The sequence below is a fragment of the Schistocerca americana genome, chromosome 7, assembly GCF_021461395.2.
Source record: "Schistocerca americana isolate TAMUIC-IGC-003095 chromosome 7, iqSchAmer2.1, whole genome shotgun sequence".
NCBI lineage: Eukaryota > Metazoa > Arthropoda > Insecta > Orthoptera > Acrididae > Schistocerca > Schistocerca americana.
Genome location: NC_060125.1, coordinates 357,754,384 through 357,771,597, shown reverse-complemented (window position 1 = coordinate 357,771,597; position 17,214 = coordinate 357,754,384). Strand labels below are relative to the sequence as shown.

Genomic DNA, 17,214 nt, shown 5'->3' with positions numbered 1-17,214 from the left:
CTGCCACCCGTTATGGACGTTTGAGTCTCCCAGTCTATATCCACCTGCTCTCTACCGATGACCTTCTCCTTCACCTCACTCATCTCCTTTCCAAACAGCTCAACTCCCGTCACTCCACTATCTTCCTCTCCATCCACCTTGAACGCGCCTATGACCGTGTGTGGCATTCCAGTCTCCTCTTCAAGCTCCAAACCTTCGCCCTTCCTATCAACTACGTCCGTCTGATCGGGTCCTTTCTTTCCCAACGTCCTAGCTACGTCACCATCCATAACAGGGATTCCTACACCTTTTTCCCCTCTGCTGGTGTGCCCCAAGGTTCCAACCTCTCTCCTCTTCTATATCTTTTGTATACGGTGGACATGCCGCCACTTTCACCACCCGTCCACCTTCTCCAGTACGCCGATGACACCGTCTTCCTTGCCCTTGCCCTTGCCCCCACCCTGCAACACTCCCAACGCCTTCTCCAATCCCATCTTGACCGGTTCATCACTTGGTGAAGACCCGGGCGATCATTGTAGGCAACACCACACCTTCCTTCCGTCTCCTCGACTTCTATGTCACCATTTATGGCCATCCTATCGCCCTCACACTCACCCTTAAGTACCTTGGCGTCACCCTTGACCGTCGCCTCTCCTGAACCCCCTCTCTGGACAATCCAAGCCAAGGCACACTCTCGACTCCGTCTCCTCAAGCTCCTCTCTGGCCGCACATGGGGTCTGGACCCCTCCACCATTCTCCACACATATAAGTCCCTCATCCACCCTATCCTCTGCTATGTCCACCCTGCCTGGATCTCCACCCCTTCTACCTTTTACAACTCCTTTCAAATCCTAGAACGCCATGCTCTCTGCCTCACCTATCACATCCGTCTGTCCTCCCCCATGCCGATTCTGTATGGCCTTATTCTGTTCCCACACCTCCTCCTTTCCCTCGAACCAATATGGATCCTCTGCACCTCCCATAAACTTGATCCCTCTCACCCACTTGTCTCTCCCATCCTCTCCCACCCCCATCCACTGCCGCGCCTGTATTCCCAAGTCCCACCTGCTCTCCATCTCTCCACTCTCCATACCCTCTCCCAAGGTGGCTTCCACCAGCTCCCCCTCCCTGATGATGCCCTCATCCCCTCCATCTACCCCTCCTATCAACTTTGATCCTCCTCTTCCACTTCCTGTGTTTTTTCCTTAGGGCACCCTCTCTCCCCTCTCTCCCTCCTCCCTTCCTCCCCCCGGGCTCCTCCTACCCCCCCATACCTTCTTTCCTCCCCCCGTCTCCTCTGCCACTGGCATCTCCACTCTCCCCTCTCCCTCCTCCCCTACCTTTTTTCCCCTGTTGGCAGGTCCCCAGACTCGCACACATCACGTGAACATTAGCGCGCTGGAGATCATCGCCATCGGTTTTGTGTGTGTGCCGTCGTGTTTGTGCTTCAGTGTTTTCGCTGCCCACGCTCCATCGTTCATGTGTGTCATCTCAATCATCAGTGTTCGTGTACAGTGCTGATAGTTTCTTTGTTTTTCTTCGCGTGTGAACGGCTTCGTGTTTTTTAATTACTGTGTCTACTGTTTTTTGTCCACCGTTATGTTATGTTACTTCTGTGTCTTCATTGTTTTTCTCTCTTTGTACTGCCTGTGGCTGAAGAGCGGCGTAAAGTTGCCACTGCCAGCCCACCTTGTGTAAGGTGTAAAATGACTATAAAGAAAAAAAAATCGGAGCTGTAATTTGTATTCACGTGATTCATGTGAAAAGTTTTCCGACGAGATTTCGGCCTCACGATGCGAATTAATAGACTCTGAACATGCCATAGTAGTTAGAGCTAGGCGCCTGGAACATTCGATTTTGGAAATCGTTAGGGAATTCAACATTAAGCGACCAACAGTGTCAAGAGTGTACTGAGAATATCAAATTTCTACCATTACCTCTCACCAAGGGCGCAGTGGCCGTCGTCGTTCACTTAACGACCGCGAGTAGCGCCGTTTGCGTAGAGTTGTCTGTGCTAACAGCCCATCAGCTCTGCGTGAAATAACAGCAGAAATCAATGTGGGACATACTACGAACGTATCTGTTAGGACAGTGTGGAGAAATCTGGCTTTAATGGGCTATGGCGAGTCCCTTTGTTAACAGCACATCACCCGCAGCGCCTCCCCAAAGCACGTGACCATATCTTTTGGAATCTAGACGACTGGAAAACCGTGACCTGATCAAATGCGTCCCGATTTCACATGGTAGGAGGTAATGGAGGGGCTGTGTTTACACTGAATGAACTGGCTCCTCCAGTCCAACTTAACCAGTCGTTGACTAGAAATCGTTCCGTTCGACTACTTGAAGACCATCTGCAGTCATTCATGTACTTGATGTTCCCAAACAGTGGTAACAGTGATGGAATTATCAGCGGTCCACAATTGTTCGTGTTTGGTTCCTAGACCATTCTGGACATTTCGACCGAATGATATGGCCATCCAGATCGCCTGATATAAATCCCGTTCAAAACTTATGGGACTTAATCAAGAGGTCAGTTCGCGCAAAAAATTCTGCAGCGGCAACACTCTCACAATTATGGTCGGCTATAGAGGTATCATGGCTCAGTATTTCTGCAGGGGACTTGTTGAGTTCATGGCACATCGAGTTGCTGCAGTACTGTGAGAAAAAGGAGGTCCAACTACACTACTGGCCATTAAAATTGCTACACCACGAAGATGGCGTGTTACAGACGCGAAATTTGACCGACAGGAAGAATATGCTGTGATATGCAAATTATTAGCTTTTCAGAGCATTCACACAAGGTTGGCGCCTGTGGCGACACCTGCAACGTGCTGATATGAGGAAAGTTTCCAACCGATTTCTCATACACAAACAGCAGTTGACTGGCGTTGCCTGGTGAAACGTTGTTGTGATGCCTCGTGTAAGGAGGAGAAATGCGTACCATCACGTTTCCGACTTTGATAAAGGTCGGATTGTAGCCTATTGCGCTTGCGGTTTATCGTATCGCGACATTGCTGCTCGCGTCGGCCGAGATCCAATGACTGTTAGTAGAATAAGGGATCGGTGGGTTCAGGAGGGTAATACGGAAGGCCGTGCTGGATCCCAACGGCCTCGTATCACTAGCGGTCGAGATGACAGGCATCTTATCCGCGTGGCTGTAACGGATCGTGCAGCCACGTCTCAATCCCTGAGTCAACAGATGGGGACGTTTGCAAGACAACAACCACCTGCACGAATAGTTCGACGACGGTTGCAGCAGCATGGACTATCAGCTCGGAGACCATGGCTGCGCTTACCCTTGACGCTGCATCACAGACAGGTGCGCCTGCGATGGTGTATTCAACGACGAACCTGGGTGCACGAATGGCGAAACGTCATTTTTTCCGATGAATCGAGGTTCTGTTTACAGCATCATGATGGTCGCATCCGTGTTTGGTGACATCGCGGTGAACGCACTTTAGAAGCGTGTATTCGTCATTGCCATACTGGCGTATCACCCGGTGTGATGGTATGGGGTCCCATTGGTTACACGTCTCGGTCACCTCTTGTTCGCATTGACGGCACTTTGAACAGTGGACGTCACATTTCAGATGTGTTACGACCCGTGGCTCTACCCACCATTCGATCCCTGCGAAACCCTACATTTCAGCAGGATAATGCACGACCGCATGTTGCAGGTCCTGTACGGGCCTTTCTGGATACAGAAAATGTTCGACTGCTGCCCTGGCCAGCACATTCTCCAGATCTCTCACCAATTGAAAACGTCTGGTCATTGGTGGCCGAGCAACTGGCTCGTCATAATACGCCAGTCACAACTCTTGATGAACTGTGGTATCGTGGTGAAGCTGCATGGGCAGCTGTACCTGTACACACCATCCAAGCTCTGTTTGACTCAATGCCCAGGCGTATCAAGGCCGTTATTACGGCCAGAGGTGGTTGTTCTGGGTACTGATTTCTCAGGATCTATGCACCCAAATTGCGTGAAAATGTAATCACATGTCAGTTCTAGTATAAAATATTTGTCTAATGAATACCCGTTATCGTGTGCATTTCATCTTGGTGTAGCCACTTTAATGGCCAGTAGTGTAGTATCGTGTTTAGTACCGTATGTCGTATCATCTCAGTGTGAACCGCGCCCAACAGTCACAGTTTAATGCTGGCGGTATGCGGAGTACGCAGTGCTCCCTGCTTAGATACTCCCGCTCGGTGGCCGCTGTCAATGGGACACTGTGTTTATGGAGCACACGAGAAGGCAGGGGTGTGGCGTGCAGATCACGAGTGCAGCTCGGCGCGTGGGAGCCGCAGGGTCCCAAAATACCCGCCGTTTGGCACCGGGGACCGGGGTCGCGGCGCAGGGCCCTAGCCGTGGCCAGTGCCTGCGCGATCCTCTCTGCACACGCGTCCACCCGCAACTTCGCGTTCTTCCGCGGCCACACTGATCCGACTCACCGAGTTTGACAGGTAAGTAGCTGCAGCGGCGCTTCTCGCCCGTCTCGCACTCCGGCTGCGGCCTCCTGTGGAAACCGCCGCCAGCGTCCGCTACCACTGCCTTAAAGGGAACTTCTGGTCGAGTGGCACGAAATATGGGTGAAGTTTAGAATATTTTTTCTTACAAGGACTGTTTTTATTAAAATACGGCTTTTACCATTTTATTACACAAACATCTGTGTATAAGTTATTTTAAATCTCAAACAAATAAAAATTGGCGGCTGCAGAACCTGCCCTGGTTTGCGCGATGCGTTGTAAGGATTCGTGACTACTTCTAAAATCGATAAAAACAGAAAATTTGAAATATCCCCTTTGAAAATTATACAAATGACAGTGCTGGTAAACCTTTACGTTATTTGATTTTAAAACAGCTGAGTAAAACTGAACGTACTCCGACATTTCTCTCTTTACTTATTCTGATCAACACTAAACTGACACACAAACTTTTTTATTTTTTTTTTAATTTATATTTTTCAGCGCAACGCAATCTGACTTTCAATAATCCCTACAAAAGAATTGCCCTGAGTAACAATAACCTATACCTTTCATGAATCACTTACCTCACAAAAATCTTCGTTACTCGAACTACTGCAATACAGCGAGCCCCAATACTGCCAGCTACATAAAAGATTCTAACTACCGAAGGCACTAACTACTGATAGGCGTAATCAGCAAATGAAAGATTTTGATAGAGAACAAACAATGTATTTACCTTTATAGTGTTCAAAAGTCATAATATATATATATCAGTTCATGACATCCGGTCTTACAAATGTCGTTTTTCTGACGGACACACGTCCAGATCGTCCGCTCTCAAAATTCTGCCATCTCTCTCCCCACGTCCACCACTGCTGGCGGCTCACCTCCAACTGCACAACGCTATGCGCTGTTCACATCCAACTGCCCAACACTACAATAGCAAATATTCCAACAATGCAAACCAGCCACAGACTGCACGTAGATCAGTCAGTGATTTTTCATACAGAGCGCTACGTGGCGTTACCAACATAAAAACCTAAACAGCCTACTTACAAATTCAAGAACTAGAATGAATTTCGGGGGGGGGGGGGCCTCACGGCGGAATGTTGCAAAATACTTCGAAAAAAAACTGCAGCTACTTCAAAAACATTTCAATTTCTTGGCATGCTTTTCTAAGTTCAAATCCTTAAAAAAAATAAAATTCGAATAAAAAAAGCCTTCACTAAGAGCCCCTAAATCAAACCATCATTTTTTTTTAAATCGAATGACTCGGTTAATCTGTCGAGATTCTACAAAGCTTTTCCCACTAAAAATGATTCGAAAAAAACGCGTTTAAAGTTTTCAGTAACAAAAAGACGACGTTGTTTCAAAACTTGCGCTCAATCTACGATACAGGCATTCTTCCTCTTCCTCAAACATGCCCTGGTTCCGAATTTGGTGTTGTATTTATTCAAACCGGCCCCTTTTAACAAACTGAGACATTCCTGGTTCTGTGGCGGCCACGTGTTTCCGTTAGATAACTCCGCGAAGGTTTTTCTGTTAGACTCTGTGACGATTCTTAACGCTTTCATTGTCTAAAGAATAGATGAATAACCTACGTTGAATATGCCTGCAGCTATATATGCTGCTATTTCAACAGTTTTTGCCCCACAGTCATGACATGCGAGTTTCAAATACACGTGTTGAAGCACTTATTGTCATTTTGCGCCGGTACTTCCGTTAAGGAAATCTTCATTGTACAGAAATTTGCACACTAATCTTATCTTTTCTTGAATTAATTCATCGAGATACCCTGACTAAACAGTTACCATAACATAAGCTAATTGCTCGTTGGGTTCCAGAACTCCTTTCTATTAACCGCAAACCTGAACGAATGGATGCTTTCTGGACTTCTTTTTTCGTTACGGTACGGAAGACAAGGCCTACCAGACAAGGCCTACCAGTGACTTAGGTTTCCTATGCTAACCCGGAGACAAAACATCAATGGCTTAAAGGACGCAATTTTTCGCTGTTCCAATTTCGGAGTTATGCCACTGTTGAGCACGTACTGTTTTGTCATATTTACTCTCAGTTTCGTTTTAATCTCCCTATATTCCTTCAGTATGTATTGGGTTGGTGCATATGTTCGTAACGTTTTTCCATAGTTTAATAAACACAACAGATACACATAACAGAGACTTCAGTATTCAGTAATATGTTCTCCATTTTTTTAAAGCAGACTGCCAACATTTGGCTAACTTTTCGATTCTGTGACTGTAGAAATCACATTGTTTTGAGGCGAAGAACTCTTCGGTCTATGTTCGAAGCGCATTTTGACCCTGGAAGTTGCTTGAAGGATGTTCGATAGATAGCGGAAAAGGGCGCAAGATCAGGTGAATAAGGGTGGTGTTTTTCGTCAGTCTAGCAGAATGTGGTGGTAGGAGTTCTCGTGGAGTAGCAACATTTCACTCAGTCTTTCTGGTCACTGTTCTTGGACTGCGTTTGCAAGACGTCTCATTTGATGACAACAAATGTCGGCAGTTGTGGTTACGCCTCGGAGAAGCAATTCGTAGTACACCACACTGACGCTTTTCCACCGGATGCATAACATTATCTTTTACGGATGCGCGCAGGTCTTTGTGCGAGAAGTTGCTGCTTTGTTTGGGCTCAACCATTCCTCTCTTTTCCTTATTTTACCATTTCTCGCCGTCAGTAATGATACAGGATAGAAATGGTGTGTGCTGTTCACGAGCCAATTGATGACGAACAAGCAGAGGTTTGCATATGGCTACCCATTGATTTTTGTGATTTTGACTTAGAGCGTGAGGCACCAATACATACGATTTTTGAACCTTCTCAAGTGCAAGTAAATGTCGCACGATGGTGGAATGATCACAGTTCATCACATCTGTTAGTTCTCGAGTACAGTGGCGTTGATCATAGTGGATTAATGCCTTTAAACGATTTCATCAAACACCGAAGGATTCCTGAGTGTGGAGAGTCACTAATGTCGAAACGTTCCTCCTTGAAATGAGAAAACTATTTTCTTTCCGTGCTCTGTCCAATGGCATTATCCTCATATATTTTGAAAGTGTTTCTGGCTGCCTTCACTGCTGCCACCCCTCTATTGATCTCAAACAGAAGAATATGCCGGAAATGTTCCGATTTCTTCACTTGGAACTCCATTTTCTAACGCTAACAGCTGCATTCACTATCTCAAAGTGACAATATGCAAACTCAGATCGCAACAGTGAACTACAAATAAAGATGACAATCGATAAAAAATCTCCTAACAGAACACCAATATCCAAAACAAAAAAGCTACGAACTTACGCACCGGCCTAATATATTATGAATTACGCGACTGTGTGAAGTTGCAGGCAGCTAAGGCTTACCTGTAGCCAAGAAAAACCACATGCACTTAGCACCTGCTATTATTGTGTTGATGGGAAATCACAGACTTTGGATATATTCGGCACATAGGCGGTGAAAAAAAGGGGCATCGGAGAATAATCGCAAAAGAATTAATTTTATGTCGCACGTAATTAAAGGATGAAAAGAAGATTAGGTGTTAACGTTCTATCGGTGGCGAAGACATTGCTGCATTTGCGTTAGGGTAGTTACAGAAACTAGGGAGTCAGATATGTGAAATTTCAAACGGATGCACTTTAAGTAGATTAAATGAAAGAGAGAGATAAAAATTCGCATTCTGTAGCGCATCAAAAACTATAATAATATCTTAATGGCATTGCCTTCTAGGAGCGTGATTCGCCAGCAGTTCCTTCTTCATGACCCATATTTAAGGGTGTTATACTATCTTTTGTGTAGCGATGACATCTTAGAGATGTAATGTAGGTCCTCAACTGTGCTAATCTGCTTAATTCAGTTTGAGAAAAGTAGAAAGTACTGTAACAGACTCTTGCAGTTTGCAGCAGTTGAATTCGTTCATGAATCCCTAGGCTCAGTGGCTTGGTCTTCACACAATTCTTTGGCAATGACGTCTGACAGACAAGGAGATCTGTTACCGACCCATACGCCCGTGACTGTATTCATTTACCAATCTTAGTCTGATACGTAGACTACCCAGATTCATGTCCATAGCCCGCGGTTTGGAGCAATAAACCTCACAGATAGTACTCCAGAAACACCTTTAGTTAAATCGCTATACCGCCCCCTCTCTATTTCATCGGCTGCAGAACTGAAAACAGCAGGATAAAACCTGAAAAATTAAATTTGACTGATGCTCTGACACAGACACGGCGTCAACGTACAGTTAACAGTTCCACCTCACCTGACAGCTCAGAATGAGGACTCTGCACTGATGCTTCTGATGGTTCTTTCCGTTTCGTTTATGCGGTTCAGTGTCCTTGTGAGTACATTTGACGTGATTTTAATATAGCCATTTGTAAAAAGTTTAGCCATGTTGGCAACGTACCCCGACTTGCAGTCAGGCTCTTCTGCTGTGATTAGAGGTCCTACCCAGTTGAATGTTTATTATCTGCGGATACCCACAATAATACTTACTTTGCGGTTAAACGTCGAGTTGCAACATTCCTGTATTACTACATTTGCCCTAATTATAATTATTACTTTTTAAGTCGCTCTTATTCGGGTCGGAGTGTCCATAGAAGAAAGATGCGTTTTCGACGTTTTCCAGGACTAAAGATGTGGAAATTCTCTTCTTCCTGGTTTCCTGCACAAATACACATACATCCTGTTCCTCCCGTGTCATGAGTTTATGTCTGTCTCATTCCTGTTCCCAGTAAGAACGATCACTTCTGATGTTATTGAAAGCTGCCATAATGGGACGTCAAGGACGTTGGTGAATACTCTGTCAATCAGAATATTCGATTCATGGTCTGATTTTTGATTGTCTATCAAATGCGACGTAGATAATGTACAGTATAAAATCAGATAATCTATCATCTCAATATAGTGGGTGTAATGGGTATAAATGTAGATTTTTATATATGTTATCTTAATATGTAATCACATCAGTGTGTTGGTATTTTTTTTTTCCTGTGTCACAAACTTGACGATCTGGTGTTTTCTGCACGGTCGTAAGTACACCACTAAATGGACTACGCCTGTCAGTATGGCTTACGATTTGCTCTCACGCGTCCACAGTTCAACAACTGACCTGCTGTACAAGGGAAAATAAGCCTTAAGGTTGCTCTTAGAGGCACTACCCAACCTAAAAACTGCGATTTGTAATAGCTATAATAATTAGTGGGAAAAATGACTGACTTAATGTTGTGACAGAAAGCCTTCCTCATTCACCAACAGAATTATCTTCACTTGTACCTGTTACACCTTGTTTTTATAAGTACAAAATGCAACGCTTGTTGCATTTACAACTACATCTATACCTATACTCTTCCAGTGTGTCGGAGGGTACCTTTGGTACTATTATCTTTCTCACCTTTTCTGTTCCATTCGCGACTGGTGCGTGGGATGAACGGTTGTCGATAAATTTATGTATGAATTCCTAATTTCTCTTTTTTTCTCGTTGTAGTCATTTCACGAGAAATGTGTGGCACACACTAAGATTTTGACCAGCTCTTCTTCTAAGGTACGCCTATGAAATTTCAACAGCACCCGTTTCAATGATACACATAATCTCTGTTGTAGCGACTACCATTTGAGTTAACCCTACCTGGTAAGAGCCCAACATGAACGAATAACATTAAAGAACCGGTCGAATAGATTATTTGTGAGCCACTTCATTCGTGGATGAGTTAATTTCCTAAAGATTGTTCCTAAGAATCTCAACCTGGCATCTGCTTCTCTTACAGTTTGTTTTATGAGGTCATTCCACTTTAGATCACTTCTAATTTAGGTTGTTACTGTATCCAATGACATTTTTTACCAATAGCGTATTCGAACTGTAATGAATTTCTTCGTCTATTTACACGCAAAATTTTACACCTGCTTACATTCAGGATCAACTCTAAGTCCATCCTTCAATCATCGATCCTGTGCAAGTCTTTTCTGCTTTCGCTGTAGTTTTGAGATGTTGAAATCTTCCTACAGACAGCAGCTTGTCTACAAAGAACCTCAGAGAGTTTGCGACATTGAGAAGCGCAGCAAGTTGACGTAACTTTTTGTTGAACTATCGTACATTTGATAAACCAACTATATGACTAACATTTAATCGTGTGAAATATGTCGCGTCAACTTGTGACAGGACTTCGTTTAACTTTCTAGTGTTACGTAAATTTTACACAGAAAATTCAACGAAATCCGATTCAGTAATTACGATAGACAACTTTAACTTGCAGAACGTATCAAGAAGATGACTGGCTATGTTATATTACAATGTGATGACAGTCCTCTGCCTTCTTAGTCAGCGGAATGTAAATTACGACGTCCGTCAGGCCGAGTGCAAGCTTACTTCAGATCTCTGACGTACCACACGAGTTAAAGTGATTTATAGCATTTTAACATCCCAAGTTGTGAATTTGGGTAAAAGACTTGCGACTGAGGATGCGCTTAAATTGACGGAGGGATAGCATTTGCCTCATCCACACAGACCTGTTGCTATCGGGAAGCAAGACCAGACGAAGAGCACCTTGGGTTGCCTATACAGCTGAGTGCAGGCGCTGCCATCTGAGCAGCTTGTAACCAGCCCAAGCAAGCTTACTTCAATGTTGGAGAGAAGACTCAAGGCCGTCTTCGGAAAGACTAATTGGGGTGGGGGGGGGACTATATTGGTGTTTGGAATTCAGAGTGTGTGATTATCGAGTGCCTCTTGCTCTGATATTTCGAACGAAAATGATAGACAACTGTGTTGAATGCAGATGCAGTAACTGATGGTCGACTGAAAGCGGCGTTAAATTTCAAAGCTGCTGATGTATAGCCACAAAGGAAGGAAACTAAGCCTATTGGAAGCACAAACATTTAGCTTAAAATCCCCAGCAGGTTCTAAATGAGCAATTACAAATGAGCACACCCAACTTTCAAGTTTCCCATGATGCAGTCAACCAGCCATATGCCCGCAGACCATCACAATGACACATACTGCTACACAGCATTAAAATAAAATAGAATTTTATATTCCTTATCTCACAAACCTCAACATTATAACAATATAACCTGTAATACTGTAACAGAGTGTATTTTAACACTGTATCGTGTTCGATATTACAATTTACAGTCTAAAACATGTCTGTTGCACAACATAAGTGACTATTGCTCACTTAGTTCTCAACCAATGTCACGACGTCACAAATTATAGCATCATAGTTAAAAAACCTGGAATACTGCAATATCGTGTGTTTTAATTATTTATTGTTTAATCTTGTTTGTAATACCCCACCCGCCACTTATCTGGTTTTGGCGTGTGTTCACCCCAGCTAATTGACTAACAGATCAACAGAGAGTGCAAAACTGCCACAATATCGGATAACGCAAAGAAAGTAATAAGGCCCTCTGACTCCTGATTGAACTGCGGTGGCAGTGTTGACATTAATTGATTCAGAATTGGTCCCTTTTAATTAAAAAGGGGTGCACATTGATGTTATATTCAGCTATTGAACACCAGATGCAAATGTTGAACATAAAAATAATTAAGAAAGTGACTTGGGATTTCAACTACTTGATTGAAAACAGATGCAGTCGATTAGCACAAATTTATTTTAACTCACGACCTGCAGTCATCACGTACATGACTGTCCTAACACGCAGTGGGAATAAATTGCATTTACTTGGAGTAAAGCGCGTTAAATCAAAATTAATTCCTATCGACTGACCCAGGCGTAATGCGAAGTGCAAGAAGAATTCTACAATACACGGCCCATGAAACCCTTGTGGAAACTTTGCCGACGTGATCCAACAAATTAATCAGTGGCCTAACTCAAGCCGGAGCGGGCGCAATATCACCAAATCCAGCGTGACGGGGCATCGTCATTGTGCGGACGTCGGCCGGCCTCGTGGTGCTGCAAGGCTGCGCTTGTCTATTCACGCCTAGCTATCTTGCTCAGTACATAGCTAAATCGTTCCGTTTGCTAAGTCCTAAACTGCAGAGATGCTCACTCCCTCTCAGGCAAGCTGAGTAAAGAACGCCACGTCTGCACTCTAGGCAAGCTGGGAACGGATACGCTTAGGAGACTTCTGTCAGTCTGCTCTTCGCCTCGGTTTCCTCTCCAGCAAAATCACTTATGCCAATTGCAGCACAAGTTGTGTTAATTGTGCGTCGCTTCCCAGCGCCGACCAATGCCTGCTCTGGGAAGTGAACAAATTCCAACAAAATTTCCCTTCCGCTCAACTTCTGCTATTTAGCTCCTCCTAGGCCACCCATCAAGGTTAGTATCTGCATAAAACACCAATTTTTCGAAAGTCTGACTCTCAGGAGAGTACTTCAAATTCCTTGGTCCTACGTTCCCATCGGAGGCCGGCATATTTCATTCTGTCACTCTTCACCTGATTTACTTCAGACTCTGCGGACCATGAATTCAGCGTGAAGTTGCTATAGTCACGAACATGCATATTTCAGCCTCTGTTGACCGCTCCACCGTAGCTTTACGCGCCTTTCTCGCATGTTTCACTGAAAACGGGACGACTGACATTTATCAACAGGTGTACAAGTTAGTTCTCCGTCTGATTCCCAGTACACCTGCATGGGGTCAACCGCCCCCTCACTGTCACTCATCTTAAGGCAGCTGGAGGCCGCGCCCCGCTACCGCTTTCTCAGAGTTTGAGCCGCCCTAAGCTGCCTACTGTCGCTTCCCTTCGCCACTCCACAGCGCATTGCCGCCACCTGGCCGCAGTCAACTCTGAATACTTCCCTGGGATAAACTAGCCTCCAGTAAATCGACACATTTCCACAAAGTTTTCATTTCGCGTGAATTACATTAAAACCATCACCCAACATTAATTATTCCAATACGTCCATACTGTACCCTCTACAAGATGCATTGTGCCTTGTCAGTCATTTTTGTTCAGCCCTACTGTTCGCTCAACGTGAGTTCGGTGATCTTTAATGACTTCATGTAAGGGGCATAGTTCTTGCCATCTTATATGTTCATTGCATGACGTGTAATTTGCAGTGTTAAAAAAACATGTCTCGTACACAAATACTGTCCAAGTTCTTTGCGTATAATGTTTGGTTACATAATGGATTCTAGATAATTGTTTCCTGAAGATAGCCCAATTAACCAGATACTACGAGTATTTAGAAAGAAACAAAAATCAGTAGAACACAAACAATTTACTGTTATCCGGCCTTAGAAATTACGTATGACAAGTAAGTAGAAAAATAAAAAATAAATTCGAGAAAAAGGAGTAAAGCAACTAACAAAAGCCAAATATTTACCAATTTCCTCACTCGCAATCGAACGTTCTAAATTATTATTATTATTATTATTATTAAGCATTACAATCCATGAAGGCTTTTTGCTGCAGAATGGACAATGTTGAACCACTTTGCTCTGTCTTTACAAGTAATTTGCCACTGTCTGTCATGTCCTAGTTTTCTGAGATCGTCTTGAATATTGTCCAAGTATCTCATGCGTGGGCGTCCAAGAGGTCGTCTTCCGGTGGGAATCTCTTCAGTCACTTTCTTGATGGTCCTGTTTGGTGGTGCTCTGATGACATGCCCTATCCATTTCAGTCTTTTGGCTTTAATTTTGGCCACTATATCGGAGTCTTTATATAATTTGTAAATTTCATTGTTATTTAGCAATCTCCATTCATCACTGATCCTATCTCTTATGGGTCCAAATATTTTTCTCAAAATTTTTCGTTCAAATACTCTTAATCTGTTTTCCTCTTTTTTTGTGAGAGTCCAGGTTTCAGATCCATAGGTGAGTACTGGTATAATCAATGATTTGTATACTTGTAGTTTGGTGTTCCTAGAAATTAACTTGCTTTTGAAAACTGTCAAGAGACTATAGTAGCATTTGTTAGCCTTCTGAATTCGTGATTCTATTTCAATTTTTATGGAGTTGTCAGAGGTTACTATTGTACCAAGGTAATTAAATTCATTTGTCTTTGTGAAAGCTGTGTTATTAATTTGCAGTACATTATTATTTGATGGATAGCGGGATAAGATAAAGTACATTGTTTTGTCTGTATTCCGCTGGAGGCCTGTGCCATTTGTGGCTTTAATTAATTGTGCTGTAAGAAGCTTCAAATCATTCTCACTGTCAGATAATAATGCAATGTCATCAGCGTATGCTACAATGTTAATTTTGCTTTCCAGTTGTGCTCCAATTTGTAGTAGCTTTACTTTTTGGATTATTCTATTGATTACTATGTTAAAAAGAACTGGTGAGAGTGAATCCCCTTGTTTGACTCCAGTTTTAACCTCAAAGTCTTCAGAAAGTTTGCTAGCTACTTTTATTTTGTATTTTGAGTTTAAAGTGCAAGATTTTATTAAATTTATCAATTTGTTAGGGATGCCAATCTGCCTCATGCACTTCCATAAATATTCCCTGTTGATACTGTCAAAAGCTTTTTTAAAATCAATGAAAAGCATATGTACATTTTGATTGAATTCATATTTCTTTTCACCCAACATCCTTAGGACATATATATTGTCAATAGTCGATCTGTTAGGTCTAAATCCACATTGGGCATCATCTAGGGAGTCTTCAACGTAAGGGCTTATCCTTGCTAACAGTATATTTGTCAGAATTTTATATGTTGTGTTTAGTAACGCAATTCCTCTGTAGTTTGAACAATTTGTTGGGTCCCCCTTCTTGTATATAGGGCACACAACTACTTCTTTCCAATCATGTGGGACCTGTTCCTGCTTCCAGATGTTGGTGATGATTTTGTGTAAGCAGTTTACAAAAGGAAATTTACTGAGCTTCCATATATCTGTGTCTATACCATCACTTCCAGGAGCTTTATGTCTCTTCAGCTTCTTGATGCTTTCTTTAATTTCTGCTAAGCTGGGCTCTTCGTCCGATGGGTCAGCAGTAAGATATTCATTGTCATCTTCCTGAGAGACGCTTATAGTTGGAGCATTTAGTAACTCATTAAAATATTCCTTCCATCTGTTAGCAATGTCACTTCTTTCTGTTAGCAAGGAGCCATCTGGGTCTGTTATGAACTGTCCATAATTTTTTATATTCCCACTTTTAAACATATTTATGCTCTTGAAAAATCCTCTGGAGTCTGTGGTACGGTCATTCTCAGCTCTTTTTAATTTGTAATTCATAAAATCCCTTTTCTTTTTCCTAATGAGTTTCCTGGCAAGTTTCTGTTTCTCTTCAAAAATAAGTTTGTTTTGTGTTATTGGTTTTTGTAGGAATTTTTCCCTTGCTAATTTTCTATCTTCGATAGCGTTCGAGCACTCGGCATCAAACCAGGGGTTCTTAGTTGTAGTAAAATGTCCCAAAACTGAGGTAGTTGCTCGTGTGATATTTTCTTTCAGAGCGTTCCAGGCTTGATTAGTATCATCATTGTTAATTTTACTTTCCACTTCAGGTTTGTGTGTTTCTAATTCTCTAATGTACTGGTTGAGAATGTTTGGGTTTTTCAGTTTCATTGTATTAAACCTAGGAACACCATTTAATTTAGACCATTTATGTCTTGAGAGTGAGATCTTGAACTTGGCTTTTACAAGAAAGTGATCCGAATCACAGTCTGCTCCCCTTTGACTTCTGAAATCATGTATGCATTTATGATGTTGTTTTTCGATTAATACATGATCAATTTGATTTTTTGTGATGCCATCTCTTGAAGCCCATGTTTGTTTATGTATATCTTTATGTGCAAAATATGTACTTTTGATCAACATGTTTTTGGAAGTGGCAAAGCTAATAAGTTTTGTTCCGTTTTCATTACTCTGCTGATGTAGACTATGAGGTCCAATTGTAGGTTTATAATGATTTTCATGTCCTAACTTGGCATTGAAATCTCCTAGAATTATTTTAATTGAATTTTTCGAGAATGTATCATATACCTGTTCCAATTTGTTGTAAAATTCTTCTTTAATATTGTCCTCTTTATCCTCTGTTGGAGCATGGCAATTTATAACATTTAAAGTCTTATATTTGCATTGAATCGTAATGTGAGATATCCTTTCATTCACTGCCTCAAATTTCCTAATAAAAGGTAACAATTTGTTGTTTATTATAAATCCTGTCCCTAGTGCATGTATTTGTGTATCGTTTCCCCCATACATTATTGTATACTTATTTTTGTTTATACTTCCATTGCCCGTCCATCTGGTTTCTTGTACTGCAACTAAATCCATTTTATACCTTTCAAGTTCCTGTATGACATTTATCAGTGATCCTGATCTATAGAGACTTAATACATTCCATGTTCCCATATTCATAACCTTTAAATTTTGCAAGTTCGTCATCAAGTTTGGTGGCCCAGCATTCTTGTCATTCTGATTCGTAGCAATCCATTTTCTCCTACAGGATCCTGTGATAGGGTCGCTGGCCCTAAGCACAACCCCCAACCTGGAGGACCAGGGTCTTGATTTCGGGGATGCCTACCCCTAGAGCAGTTGCTTTCACTTCAGCTAACGAACTTGCTCTGCCCGGCCTGTTGGTCCGCGGGAGGTATTTGATTTCCCTCCTACCACCCATATCTGGGAGGCGTTCCCCGATCCGCCACCTGGGGACGCGCCCTCTAGGAGTTACAGGCTCTCCCGAGGGGAACGTTCCAAAACAAAAAAAAAAAAAAAAAAAAAAAACAAAAAAAAAAAAAAAAAAAAAGTTCTAAAACAAAACAAAAAAAAAACCGAATGCACAGTTTACCCTAAATCAAACTACAGCATTATTTGTGGAGATCATTTTGCTCCTGAAGAAACGATTCCAGTTTTCCTGA

The 17,214-nt window shown here is 42.6% G+C and overlaps 1 protein-coding gene across 1 annotated transcript in view; it reads left to right on the top strand.

Moving 5' to 3' along the window:
* Nucleotides 1–4,343: 4,343 nt before the first annotated feature.
* The window catches only part of LOC124622594 (solute carrier family 2, facilitated glucose transporter member 1-like), a 564,308-nt gene continuing 551,437 nt past the window's right edge, over nt 4,344–17,214 (top strand). Inside the window, exon 1 of the mRNA XM_047148343.1 lies at nt 4,344–4,440. The gene's annotated coding sequence lies outside the window, so the exon portion shown is untranslated. The remainder of the gene's footprint in view (nt 4,441–17,214) is intronic.